Source organism: Chlorocebus sabaeus, chromosome 21 (genome assembly GCF_047675955.1).
Source record: "Chlorocebus sabaeus isolate Y175 chromosome 21, mChlSab1.0.hap1, whole genome shotgun sequence".
Lineage (NCBI taxonomy): Eukaryota > Metazoa > Chordata > Mammalia > Primates > Cercopithecidae > Chlorocebus > Chlorocebus sabaeus.
The window spans coordinates 65,908,270-65,922,126 of NC_132924.1; the positions used below are offsets into that span (position 1 = coordinate 65,908,270).

At 38.0% G+C, this 13,857-nt stretch overlaps 1 protein-coding gene and 1 long non-coding RNA gene across 4 annotated transcripts in view; both read left to right on the top strand.

Moving 5' to 3' along the window:
• ELAPOR2 (endosome-lysosome associated apoptosis and autophagy regulator family member 2) overlaps positions 1-13,857 on the top strand; it is a 179,920-nt gene that overhangs the window by 40,573 nt on the left and 125,490 nt on the right. The gene's annotated exons all lie outside the window — the stretch shown is intronic.
• On the top strand, positions 11,781-12,917 carry LOC140709569 (uncharacterized). The gene is made up of 2 exons (XR_012090064.1): positions 11,781-12,146; positions 12,792-12,917. It is a non-coding gene; the product is annotated as an uncharacterized lncRNA (long non-coding RNA).

The window sequence follows — 13,857 nt, forward strand, 5'->3', positions numbered from 1 at the left end:
TTGACAAGGATGGTCTCGATCTCCTGACTTCGTGATCTGCCCACCTTGGCTTCCCAAAGTGCTGGGATTACAGGTGTGAGCCATCCCGCCCATCCGGATATTGACCACTTTAAATGTGGCTATTTCAAATTGAAGTGTGCTACATGTGTAAAATACACATTGGATTTAGATTATTGAGTACAATAAAAGAAAGTAGTTTCTCATTAATATTTTTATATTGTTACATGTTCGAATGATATCAAGTAAAAATATATTATTAAAATTAATTTTACCTGTTTTTAAAATCATTTTAATGTGACTACTAGAAAACTTAAAATTACACATGTGACTTGCATTTATAGCTTAATTTCTATTCAGGAGTATACAATATATAGCTGGTACAGATGTTATGCTCAATATTTAAAACATATAGACCCTGTCTTTTGTTTCTCTCATCTTTCTTCTCCTCCTATAAATATACCTGTAATATCGTTAGGAAGTAAAGAAATATGAAAAGCTTATTCAATGATCAACTCCCTAGTGACCCACCAACACATTTCTCATTATAGGCTATTGTTACGTGCTTCTGTGAAAGCTCCCAAGATACCAAGTCGGTAAAAGCTGGATAAACAAGACCATATTTTTTATATGACAATGTTAAGCCAATTGGCAATTTTGCAAACTCACTGAAACTTAAAAATTGTACTGAGAATTTGTATTAAAAAGAGTTATAAATACCTGCAATTCTTGCTCAAGTATGAGTTATCTTAAAGTTTGTTACTGTCAGTAAGAACTGAATATTACCAGAGTGTTCAGTAGTATCAGGAGTTTTAAAAAGCTGAATGCTACTTTCAGGTATATAGATATGGATTCAGTCTAGGAAAGGTTCTGTCCTTTATAACTTTCTTTAATACAGCTTGAAGTACATTGTTCATTTACAAACATGTTTTGTGGTGGTATATTTTCTTTTTCTTTTCTTTTTTGAGATGGAGTCTCGCTCTGTTTCCTTGCTGGAGTGCATTGGCCCGATCTCGGCTCACTGCAACCTCTGCCTCCCGGGTTCAAGCGATTCTCCTGCCTCAGCCTCCCGAGTAGCTGGGACTACAGGCACGTGCCACCACGCCCGGCTAATTTTTTTGTATTTTTAGTAGAGACGGGGTTTCACCATGTTGGCCAGGATGGTCTCGATCTCTTGACCTCGTTATCTGCCCGCCTCGACCTCCCAAAGTGCTGGGATTACAGGTGTGAGCCACTGCACCCAGCCAGTATATTTTCTTCTTTAAAATTTAACCCAGGACAGTGCTGACATTTTTTTTTTCTTTATTATTTTCCAAAGTCTTTATTTTAAAAGTAACATTTTACTCATATAAACCTGGAGAATGTAAAATTGTGTATATAGTGGTTCCTGTGTATCTGCACATCTGTGGATTCAACCAACCTCAGATTGAAAATATTTGAAAAAAACTGGCATCTGTACTGAACACGTATGAATTTTTTTTTTTTGTCATTATTCCCTAAACAATGCAGGTATTGTCTTAACATAGAATTTCCCCTGGCTTTATATTTGTAAACTGTAATAGTATCTGTCTGTGAATTGTGCAGATTGTGCTATAATATCCTTAGAGAAATGGTAAAGACAGCAGCAGAACAAGGTCGTCTCTGTTGTACTTGAAGGGTCATCTCTCCTGCCAGCTCCAAAAAACAACAGAAATTCTTAGTGAAACTCAAATTTTAAGTTTTTAGTGGTCCTTCAATAGAAATGCATAGAAATGTATCAGAATTCATTGTTTGGTTTTTCTGAAATGCTGGAGGATGCTTAGTCTTCTCCTATGCAGCCTATAATTTTAGTTCTGTGTTAATATGAACACTGATGAAAGACATAGATAGTACTTCTTATAGTATATTTTCACTTCCTATGTTGGAGATTTATTTGACTCCATTTGTATCTGCTAAAATCAGTTTAGCTTTACTTGAATCCCAGTTTCAAAGATTTCCAACTAGAAAGCTGACAAAACTATTGGTGGGGGTGGAGAGTATTAAGAATTTTGATTTTTAGTTTTTTTCCCGTTGGAATAGAATGTATTTGTTTCTAAGAATTATAACCAGTTGTAGACTGAAGCTTTGTAGCAAATGTTAAATGTAAATTCCACTGTAAAGTTTGACAATAGCCACAGGCACAGATTTTATTTCTGAATCTGGGAAAAGAGACCTCTGGAGAAATGAAATGCTTTGAACTTGCACTTTTTTCTTTCTTTCTTTCATAATGAGTTTACCTGGAAAGACCTTCAAAGGTAGTATTTATAAAAGGAATTTTATATACAGATTTTAAAGGATGTTCTTTAAAGCTTTTCAAGGTTTACTGGAGAAAAACAGAAGAGCTAATAAATTCATGGAAATAACCCTCATTGTGCTGTGGAGGGCGTTATTAGGTTTCTTTAAAGATGAACTTATAAAATGCTTTGTGAGCACTCTAAATACTTATTAGCCTACTTGACAAGCAGTGGTTACCTTGAGCCTTTTTATTGCTAGAGGTGAGAAAACCAGAGAAAGGATTTGGGAACACCGGTCTTCTTCTGTTTCCTTTTGCTGCAGATCCTTATTCCTGCTTTTCTGTACTGTTGGGTTAGCCTCTTACTTAATTTTCTGTTTGAGATAGCCATTATTTCACTACCTTTCCTAATCCCCAAACACTGGGGTACTCCACTGACTATTAAATTTATATACCTCTGGCATTCAGAACTCTTCAATAATCTGGCCTCAAACTGTTTTTCGAGTATTTTCTCTTACGCTCTATTCCCAAGGCAAACTGTCTCCTTTCAGTTGCTATGATAAATCCTGTAATTTGTTTCTTAGTGTCCTTCTTCCTAATGTTCTCTGTGTAAAAACACCTTTGTAGTTCATTCCCTGTTTCTATTATGTATATTGAAATCCTTTCCATAGATTGAATCTCTATTTCCTTTTCCAAGCCACTGTGGGACCTCTCAGGTTGAGCTAAATGTGCTCTTTGCCCTATAAACTCCGTACAGTTATTGTAGTAATTATCAAAACTCACCTTGCATGATGGTTAGTTGCATTCATGTCTTATCTATTCTGTGATGAAGGTAAATACTCAAGTCTCATAGGTGGTTTTTGTTGTTGTTGTTTTGTTTTCTGCTCAGCATTCCTTAACAAAATTGGGGATCGAATTTTTTTTTGAATTCATGAATCAGTGAATTCAGATATGTTCTATCCTCTAAATTATCATAAATCCAGTGTCCTACTGTTTCTTACATATTGTTTTCCACTTATGAAATAGCTTTTTTATGGCTCACTTAATTTTCCCAATTACTTTTTTTGTAGGAAATTTTCATTAAAAAAAAAATGTAAACTTAAAGAAAAATTGCAAGGCTAATACAAGGAACTCCTGTACATCCTGTACCCAGATTCACTAATTGTTTACATTTTGCTCCAGTTTTCTTATTCTCATTCTCTCTCTCTGTCTCTCTCATTGTTTGAATTGTTTGAGAGTAACTTGGGGACACTATGGCCCTTCATCAGTAAATACTTCAGTACTTATTTCCTAGGCTGAATGGAGTGGCTCATGCCTGTAATCCCAACACTTTGGGAGGCTGAGGCGGGTGGATCTCTTGAGGCCAGGAGTTTGAGACCAACCTGGCCAATATGGTGAAACCTTGTCTCTAAACAAACAAACAGACAAACAAACAAACAAACTTTAGTACATCTTTCCGTAAGAACAAGGTCATTCTTTGACACAACCATAGCACAATGATTAAAATCAGAATGTTTTACTTTGAGGCATATTTCTGTCTAATCTATAGTCCATATTTAAATTTTATGAAGTGTTTCAATGATGACCTTTATAACTATTTTCTCCCCAATCTAGGATGCAGCCTAAGATCTCACGTTGCATTTCTTTATCATGCCTCTTTAGCCTTTAGTCTGGAATAGTTCCTCAGTTATGTCTTTCTTGATGTTGATACTTCTGAAAAGTATAGATCTGTTATTTTTTAGAATGTCTTTCCAGTTGGGTTTGTGGAATGTTTCTCCATGATTAGATTGACATTTTATGTTTTTGACACAAATAACACAGTAGTGTTCTTTCCAGTGCATGATACCAGGAGGCATGTGATAGCAGTGTGTTCCATTATTGGTGAAGGTAACTTTTTATTATTTGGTTGAGTATGACAGGACTTTCACTATAAAACTACTGATTTCCCTTTGTAATAATTAGCAATTTTGGTGATATAGTCAGACTGTATAAATATCCCAGTCCTCATTAAACTTTCAATCACTAGTTTTAGCAACCCTTAAATGGGTTTCTAACTTTGTCATTCCTTCTCTGCATATTAATTGACCTTCTATTGAAAAGAAAGCCTTTCCCTTCTTCCTTATTTATGTCAATATGCACAGATGGATTCTTATTTTAGTTAGTAGTTTTGATTACTTATTTTGATGCACAAATCAGCCTATATTCAGCTATTGGAGGCCCCTTCAAGCTAGATGCCATGATACCTTTACTTGTTTCATTCATTCTTTGAGCACTTCTTTACTTTTTGGCACAGTACGTTCTAGGCTTATCATATACTTTTCCTGCCCATCCCTCAATTTATTCTCTTCTCCGAGAAGCCCTGATTCCTTGAACCAAAGATGATATTTACAAACTGACATCTGGGAGCCAAGCATGTTTGTTTTACTGAGTGTTCTTTTTTCCCCTAGATCTTCCAAGTAGATAAATCTAGAAAATGTGTGTTTATGTGTGTATATAAATGTGTGCATATCTACCTCTTTATCTTATTTCATTCCATATCTGCTTGTATTAAAAACTACAAGTTTGTGCTGGTAACATTAATTCCACTTGAACAGCACAACGTACATTCATGTCTTTGTATTTCTTATACTTGTAACTACTTTCTCCAACAGTGAGAAACCTGGTTTCAGTTATACTCAGTGTATATACTCATTTACTCAAGTCTAGAATACATGGAAATTAGTTTCAGAATTGTTGGCCCATACCACTGCAGAAAGCAAACCTACTAACTGTATTTGTTTACTCTTTTGAGGTACAGTGTACATACAATCAGATGCACAAATGTTAAGCATACAGTTTCACCTTTGACACATGCACATATCTGTGTCAAGACAGAGTACTTCTATCACTCAAAACACTCCATTTTCTTTCCAGTTAATTCTCTCTCCAACTCTGTTGCGCAGAAGCAAACACTTTTCTGACTCTTTTCAGCACAGTTTAGTTTTGCTGGTTTTAGATTTTTATAAAATGGAATTATACAGTACATACTTTTTTGTGTGTGTCTGGCTTCTTTCATTCAACATCATGTTTTTTGAGATTGATCCACATTGTTATGCGTATCAGCAGTTTGTTTCTTTTTACTGCTGAGCAGTGTTCCCTTGTATAACTGTACCACAATTTACCCATTTTTCTGTTGATGGACATTTGGGTTGTTTCTAGTTTTTAGCTATTTTGGATATAATAAGTGGCTGTGAACTTTTTTTTTTTGTACAAGTCTGCTTTGTGGACATTATGGTTTTATATCTTTTGGGTAAAATCTTGAGTAGAATGGTTGGACCATGGGATGGGTGTTTATTGAGCTGTATAGGAAGCTACCAAACACATGTTCCAAGTTGTTCTCACTCCTATTTGCGAGATGAGTGTTCTAGTTGCTTCATATCCTTGTCCACATCCAGAATTTTCAGTCTTTTTCTTTCTTTCTTTTTTTAATTATACTTTAAGTTCTGGGGTACATGTGCAGAATGTGCAGGTTGGTTACATATGTATACATGTGTCATGGTGGTTTGCTGCACCCATCAACCTGTCATCTACATTAGGTATTTCTCCTAATGCTATCCTTCCTCTAGCTCCCCATCCCCCAACAGGCCTTTTCATTGTGGCCCTTCTAATGGATGTGTAGTGGTGCCTCATTGCGATTTTAATTCGCATTTCCCTGGCAACCAATGATTGAGGGACTTCTGTACTTGATTAATAATTAAATGATTAAATGACTTTTAAATGTGCATATTGGTCATTTGTATATCTTTCTTTGGGAAGTTTCTGTTGAAGTTTTGTGCTGATTCTAAATTCTAAAACTCATTCTGGCAAATTTTAGCCCCGTCTATGTGCTAAAAGGTTAGCTAGCAATGGTTTATGAAATGTGACCACACACACACACAAAAGCCAATTTTTAATTGAATTGTAGAAGCTTTTAATACAGTCTCAGTGCAAATTCTTTGCCAGAAGTATGTTTTCAGAATATTTTCTTCTAGTCTATGACTTGCCAGTTCTTTTTTCTTAATATTGTGTTTTGGTGAGCAGGAATTTTAAATTTCAGTAAAGTCTAATTTACCTTTCTTTCTTTCTTTCTTTTTTTTTTTTTTTTGAGACGGAGTCTCGCTCTGCCACCCAGGCTGGAGTGCAGTGGCCGGATCTCAGCTCACTGCAAGCTCCGCCTCCCAGGTTCACGCCATTCTCCTGCCTCAGCCTCCCGAGTGGTTGGGACTACAGGCGCCCGCCACCGCACCCGGCTAGTTTTTTGTATTTTTTAGTAGAGACGGGGTTTCACCGTGTTAGTCAGGATGGTCTCGAACTCCTGACCTCGTGATCCGCCGTCTCGGCCTCCCAAAGTGCTGGGATTACAGGCTTGAGCCACCGCGCCCGGCCTACCTTTCTTTCTTTTATAATTATTGCATTCTGTATTTGGTCAAAGAAATCTCTCCTACTCTTGATCATGAAGATAGTCTCTTGTTTTCCTCAAAATGTTTATAATTTTAACTTTAACACTGAAGCCTATGACCCACCTTGAATTAAACTTTGTACATAGGTATGAGGGTAGGAATTGAGGTTTATTTTTCATGTGGATATTCTGTTGTTCCAACACCATTTGTTGAGAACCATTGTTTTCTTTCCTTATTGAATTATTTTGGCACCATTTTGGAAAATCAGTTGTCCACATAGGTGAGAGTTCTCTGAATAATTTTAATTACAAATATGGCTTTGATTTTCATTGAACTGTTATTCTATATTTCAAGCAGTATTCATAAAAGCCTACACTCAGCTTTTACCTAGGGAAATCCTGTTGTGGTTTGAATACTCTTTTCTTCAAATGCCAGGACAAATCATTGTGTGTTTTGCTCTTGGGTGAACTATGTCATGTGTGGATCTAGCACATATACCATTTTCTTCTCTCAGCATTGTCCTTTTGCCAATATAGAAGTCTTCCTGGGTAGTTCTCTTTTTGTCCTCCTGAGGAAACACAGACTTTAATGTCATAAAATAGTGCTTCATTTTTATCAAAGCATTATGTGCTATGATGCTTATAGTAAATACAATAAAGGCAATTGGCATGCCTTTCTTTTTTTCCTTTTGTTCATTTGTCTGGTGTATATGTATTGAGCTTCCATTATAAACGGTCTCACTGTGGGCCCATAAGGATGAATGACAATTCATTTTTTGTGATCACATTTCATAAATCATGACTAGCTGACCTTTAGCACATAGACAGGACCAAAATTTGCCATAATGGGCACCTTGAACTCAGCCCATACAATATGCACAGAAGTACCCTTCTCCTACTCCTTGAAAGGATTAGGAAGCTGCCTTGGAGATCTCATTATTGGTAGCCCTGGGCTGTTGCAAAGAGGGGTCATAGTTCTCCTTCCTACTGCTTACTATGTAGGATTTATTTTCCCAGGGTTAGCAATTTTCTTTGTGGTCTGATATTCTTTAGAGGAAGATACTTAAAGTTGTAGATCATTTTTCTCTGTTCTTTCTCTTTTGTGCATAGCAGTTTAAGGCCTCCTCTTCTGTTAATATGTCTGATGGCCTTCATGATAAGAATGCACTGTCTGTAATTAGCTGTGCAGCTGATGATGTGCCTCTAGTAGCCACTAGCATGTGACCTTGATAGTACGTAAGTGTTAGGAAAAAAAGTGTTGGGTGGCTGTCATCTCTAATCCACCACAGCTGAGCAAGAATAATGGCAGATGACAGGGCAGGCAGGCAGAAAGCTCCCACGAAGAGTTGCTTTCTGCAGCATCTTGTATACAACAGCCTGTCAAAGATGCTTAGAGTTGGTGGTGAGAGCTCCACGTGGCTGACAAGGCAGCAGCATTATGTTTGGTGTGTGGACATGTATTGAATTTGTATTAGCTTCTTTTCTAAGGCAAAGTGAAAGTACATAATGAAATGAGTAACGTGTGTAGAAACATTGATTTTGTTTCATACTGGGGCACAGAGGCCAAGCCTGTTCTCTGTTCTGGTGTTTGAATGGGGGCTGATCTTTAGCCTGCAGCTATTTTGCCTTCATTTTGGAAACAAGCACTTTCTCCCTTTGTTGTCCCCACCCATCCAGGAAAGAGAGGCATCTGTTGTTATATCCATTATTTATCTGCGAGAAACAGTTTTACTTAATTATCTTCTCTGCTGCTGCAGGCCTGCCTTGGCTCTCTCCCTTTTGAAAGGATAATAGGACTCGATGCTGTTAATATGTTTTAATTAGTGAGTTCATGGCACAGCCAGCACCTCACACTTGGCTTTTTAGATGGCTTTGTAGATAAGAACCTCTGCAGCAAAAAGGGAAGCCTGGGAGTGTGCAGGCTTCCTTCGAGCTGTGTTCAAGTCTCACAGCAGCTAAGTGAAGTGCTTATTTTCTCAGCACCATTAATCCTGTCTGACTCTGCCAAAGTAACAGAGATTGCTTTCTAAGTTACTTCATGTGGCTCCTTTGCATTGTTGGGAAAATGCCTTATTCTCAGAGGCTGAACTTCTTTATTTTAAAATAAGGCATTTGAACCACAATAAGCTTTCAGGCATTCTTGTGCTCTAAGTTTAGGTTCCTTGATGAATGTTGAGATTTTGGAAGCCATATTTGCACGTTGTATTAGCTTGTTCTCACGTTGTTATAAAGAACTACCTGAGACTGTGTAGTTTATAAATAAAAAGGGTTTAATTGACTCACAGTTCTACAGGCTGTCCAGGAGGCATGGCTGGGGAGGTCTCAGGAAACTTAAAAGCATGGCAGAAGGCAAAGGGGAAGCAAGAACATCTTCACATGGCCAGCAGGAGAGAAAGTGAAGGGGGAAGTGCTACATGCTTTTAAATAACCAGATCTCATGAGAACTCACTATCATGAGAACAGCAAGGGGGAAATTTGCCCCATGATCAAACCACCTCCTACCAGGACCCTCTCCCAACACTGGGGATTACAATTCAACATGAGATTTTGTTGGGGACACCGAGCCAAACCAGATCACAAACCATAATGTCAGAAGCTCTCAGATCCAAGGAAAGGGGTTCTTGGCTGGTACCAGATACGTTATGGCCTTGGGAAAAGTGTGGGTTTAGCTGACCCCTGCAATATTAGTCTGTCTTTGCCTTGGTGAAAATGTAGGGCAGGGTTCTTTCAACATCTTCTTTCTTTCTTATAAGAGAAATGCCCTTTGTGTTATCAATCCCATAAAGAAGGGCTTGCTAAGAGATGGCAGACCTGTAGAACCTGTGTGACTCTCCCTCCCTGACAGGGAGAGTCCTTGACATACCATTGGTAATAATGAAAAATGTGAAGTACTGTAAATGAGACTCTGCACACACACAAATTCTCCATCTAAGGACTGAAGAATTTCTGGGAGAGCAAATTTATGATGTAGTCATTACCTCCTTCCTTCTTTTAAGAGGGCCATTCATCCTGTTTCCCTCTCCAAAATCAAGCCCTAAAACCAGGGAATATCTAGTCCAGGATCTAGCATGGGAGGTTTTGAAGGAGTGTGGTTCATTTCTTACCTGCAGTTACTGTTGGCTGGCAACTCACAGAAGTGTCCCATGCTCTGCTAGAGTGAAGTGTTGGGAGATGGGGTATCTAGCCCAACATGTGCCAAAGCTTCACAAAATCCTGAAAGACTAGTAATTTCCTGAAGTACTCAGTGTTAAGGATATAGAAGGTAGTTGAGTGGGAGGCATTGGTGAGCTTCCCTGGGAGCTCTACCCCCAACGAAGTGGGAAACACATGCCTGATGAGGGAGTGTTCTGCCTACCCATGCTGGGGTCTAGAAGAGTCCCAAAAATTCCCCTCTCAGAATCTTGTGTGCCTTCATGGAGGGAATGATGCCTGGTAGCATGCTTTGCCTACTCTAAGAATAGTTGAGTGGTAGAAGGCTTTAGTATTTAAGCACTCATATAGGGCTAGCCGACCATGCTTATGGTAACAATTATATTTCACTGGCATCAGATGGAGAACTAGCAATGGCCACCAGAAGGAGACTGCTGCTGCAGAAGCCAACTGTGTCCTATCTTCCCTCTACCCCATTGCTTTCTCCTTGCTGTCTTCAACAGAGCCAGTGCATGGGCATAGAGGAAAGAGAGAAGGCCACTTTCTCCCCTCCTCAGGCCACAACTAGTAACTGTGCATAAGTGTAATCCGTGCTAGAGGGGTACCGTGACTTCGAACTGGACTGGGCCATAATTTAAACTGAAGGTGACTAGGAACATTATTGGTTTGGACTGAGATATCTCTAATTGGCAAGTTGAAGTTTGCTGACCAGCTGCCTGGGTTCCTTGACATACCATTGGTAATAATGAAAAATGTAAAGTACTGTCAATGAGACTCTGCAGGCATACCTGACACAATAGCAGATCAGCATTGACGTGTAGCTCTGGTGGATCACATTTTATACCGTTAAGCTCAGATGTGCATGGAAAATAGAGCTTCATTTTTCATAACTGAGTCTCCCTCCTTTCTTCCTCACAGTCAGCGGGAGGTCTAATGTAGTAGGCTTTCTACTTCTTCCAGGTGGACCAAGGTTTCCTTTATGTCAGGATGGTTTCCAGGGAGTCTCATTTTGGAGGATAAGAATACACGATGCAGTATTATCCCTGATACACATGATCTTATTTAATTCTCCCCACAGTTCTGAGTTACAATATTTCCATTTAGAAATGAAGAAACATTTTTAGAAGAAGCTCAGAGAAGTAAAGGAAAGTTCCCAGGTCACACATCTAGTCAGAGACAGAACTGAGATTTAAACGTCTCATTTTGTTATGTTACCCCCTCTTCTCTCCAGAATGTGCAGCTGTTCTAGGTCAGCTCTCTTTGTAGGACACACCAACTTTGCCAGAAATTTAGCAATACAGCTACTTTTTTGATAGGGGTCAGTAGATGATGTTTTGTTTTTGTGATTGAAAACACTGCAATGATAATGCTTTTCCTGTGTTTTTATTTAACAAACTGAAGCTTGTGATGTGAAGCCAGCATGTGGGGTTTGTCTCATATTGTATATTCAGCACAACACATGGAGTGGAGTTGGCACTTGCTTAGGTTAATAGCAAAGGCAGAGTAATGAAAGCAGCAGCAGCAAAATAAATGCCTGGCTCAGAATCCCCAGCAAATTGGTGACATTGCAGGGTTGAGTCAGACTCGGAGTCTGGGCCAGAGGATAAATCCAGACTGCTCTTCTAGACATCTTCAGGCATCTCTGGCAGGAACTGTATTTACATGACAACTTAATATTTACTGGGAAAGGGGTTTGGGAGCTTTCTCTTTTCTGACTTAGAAAGCCACCCAGAGAAAAGGCTTAAGCCTTTCAGTTTATGGTTTGAGAGCAAGGAAAGGTTTTTCCTAAATAGCCAGCTGTGAAGGCTGAAATTACCTTGGATGTGCCACTTTTGCCTTACGGCTTCATTTGCATATGTCTCCTTTTGTGTGTGTGTGTTTAAAGTGTCCTTTCCTAAGAAAGAGGATTGATGCATATTAACCAGGACAGTTTCACAAAGAGGGGTGTGATGGCTTGTAGGGATGGTCATCAAATGTCACATTTAACTTTCCATAGTTCATGCAGCATTTTGCTTTGGATATGGGCAGTAATGTGTGCTCTGTGAGGTTAATCTAGCTCTTTGGAGGTGTTTTTCAGTTAAATTCAGGGGGCTCCATATGGCACTGTTTTTATTCTTGCATCATCTTTTCTAGGTGTTGACATTTAGACCCGAAATTAGTCCGCTCTTAAAACAGATGAAATATGAATGAGAATCGTCTCACGTGTATGGGTCTTTGTTGGGAAATGCACAGAGTTTATCCTTAGTGCTTTATGCCATCAAATGATTTCAAGCCACAGATGAGTTCACGTGGAGGAATAGAATCTGTTCAATATAATCTAGATTCATACAGGTAAAATATGGGGCTGAAACGGCACTGAAGGTTTCTACCATAGACAGAGCTAGTTATTGCTTAATTTTCCCTGAAGAGGGTTTATCCACTTTATGTTATGGATAAAGCTGAATATGCTGCCTCCAAAAGCTGTTGCATAATTCTAGTGAATAGAAGCAGAATGGAGACCCATAGTATATGATTGTTGGAGTTGACCTAATTTTCTACTTCAAATCATTTTTATTCTTTACTCTGCATTTTATGTACCCAATCCATTTTTATAGTTGAATTGTCAAGATGATAACTGATAGAATATTTCATTTAAGATTAGTTAAGAGTTACCCTAGAAAAATTACTGATGGGGTATTACATTTTTAATTTTACTATTTCCCTTCTAGGTCTTTTCTCGGAAAGGTTTCTTTATTCCTACAGCAAAGCAAAATACATAATGATTAAAAAAAAACCTATTTTTTAAAAAATGATAGAAGATCAAAATATGGAAAATCTTGCCCAAATTAAGTGGATTACATGTTTGATGTTCTTATGTGGCCTACTAGAAAATGCCAAGGAAAGCAGGGGGAGTTTGTTATCTTTTTTTTTTTTTTTCATTTGAGTGATATTGACTGGGTAATTTGTAACTTGTCTCCTTTTACCTCCCTTCTGCAGCTATGAAATATGGATACTACCTGAAATAGGAAGAGACGGGGTGGAGAAGAAACCAGTTTGATATTTTTTTCTTTACTTGACTAATATATAAATAAATTTAAGAAAAAAGCTGTTTTAATCCTTGAAGCTCCGTAGCTCTCCATTAATGGAAACTCTATTAACTGCCATTTTCCTATATCTATAGCTTGATGTTACTGTTGACATGAGGCATTATAGTTTCTCAGGTTCTTTGAAAAAAAAAAAAAACAAAACAGAACTATGTATGGAATTCTAAAAAGAATTGGCAGAATAGATTTTTTTAAGAAATTGGTTTATGAAAAATTGATCAGAATTGCCATATATGGTAAATGCATAGTTTCTATTAATTTGAATAGAACCTTGAAAGTGAACTAGTTGAATGGGTCTCAACTGGGAGGATGCTCCACAGACATTTGACATGTCTGAAGACGTTTTTCATTGTCATGCCCAGGTGAAGTTTATGCAGCTATTGGTATTTTGTGGGTGGAGGCCAAGGATGCTGGCAAACATCCTCAACGTATGGGGAAACCCTCCTACAACAAACTAGCTGCCGCAAAATGCCAGAAGTTCACTGTTGAGAAACTCAAGAATAGATTCAGAGGTTAAGAAGGCCTGGATTTGAATTTTAGCTCTGCAACTCTATAACCATCATTAAGTTAAATTGCTTGACATCTGTGAACCTCGTGTCCTTCTTCATAAAAATACGGAAAATGCTTCTTCATCACTCACCATTTTTTAAGACTTGCAGTGGAAATCACTGTGAGCTAATGGGTGATAAAATACTTTAAATGCTAAAGGAAAGGTATGTGCAAATTGTGTGAGAATGTAATAAGATAAATTTGAGTGTTTTCATATTACCATTGTTTAACTAGAATACTTTCTTCTTGATGAATTCAGAACTTTCTGTATTCATTTGTGATCTCTTGAGGGGTAGCGTTTATACTTACATTTCTTTTATATCCTCAAGTGCAATGCCATGTACACAAGGAAACAGTACATTTTTGATAAATGTGTACATGCATTTTCTAGACTTCCCATTAGTGATAAT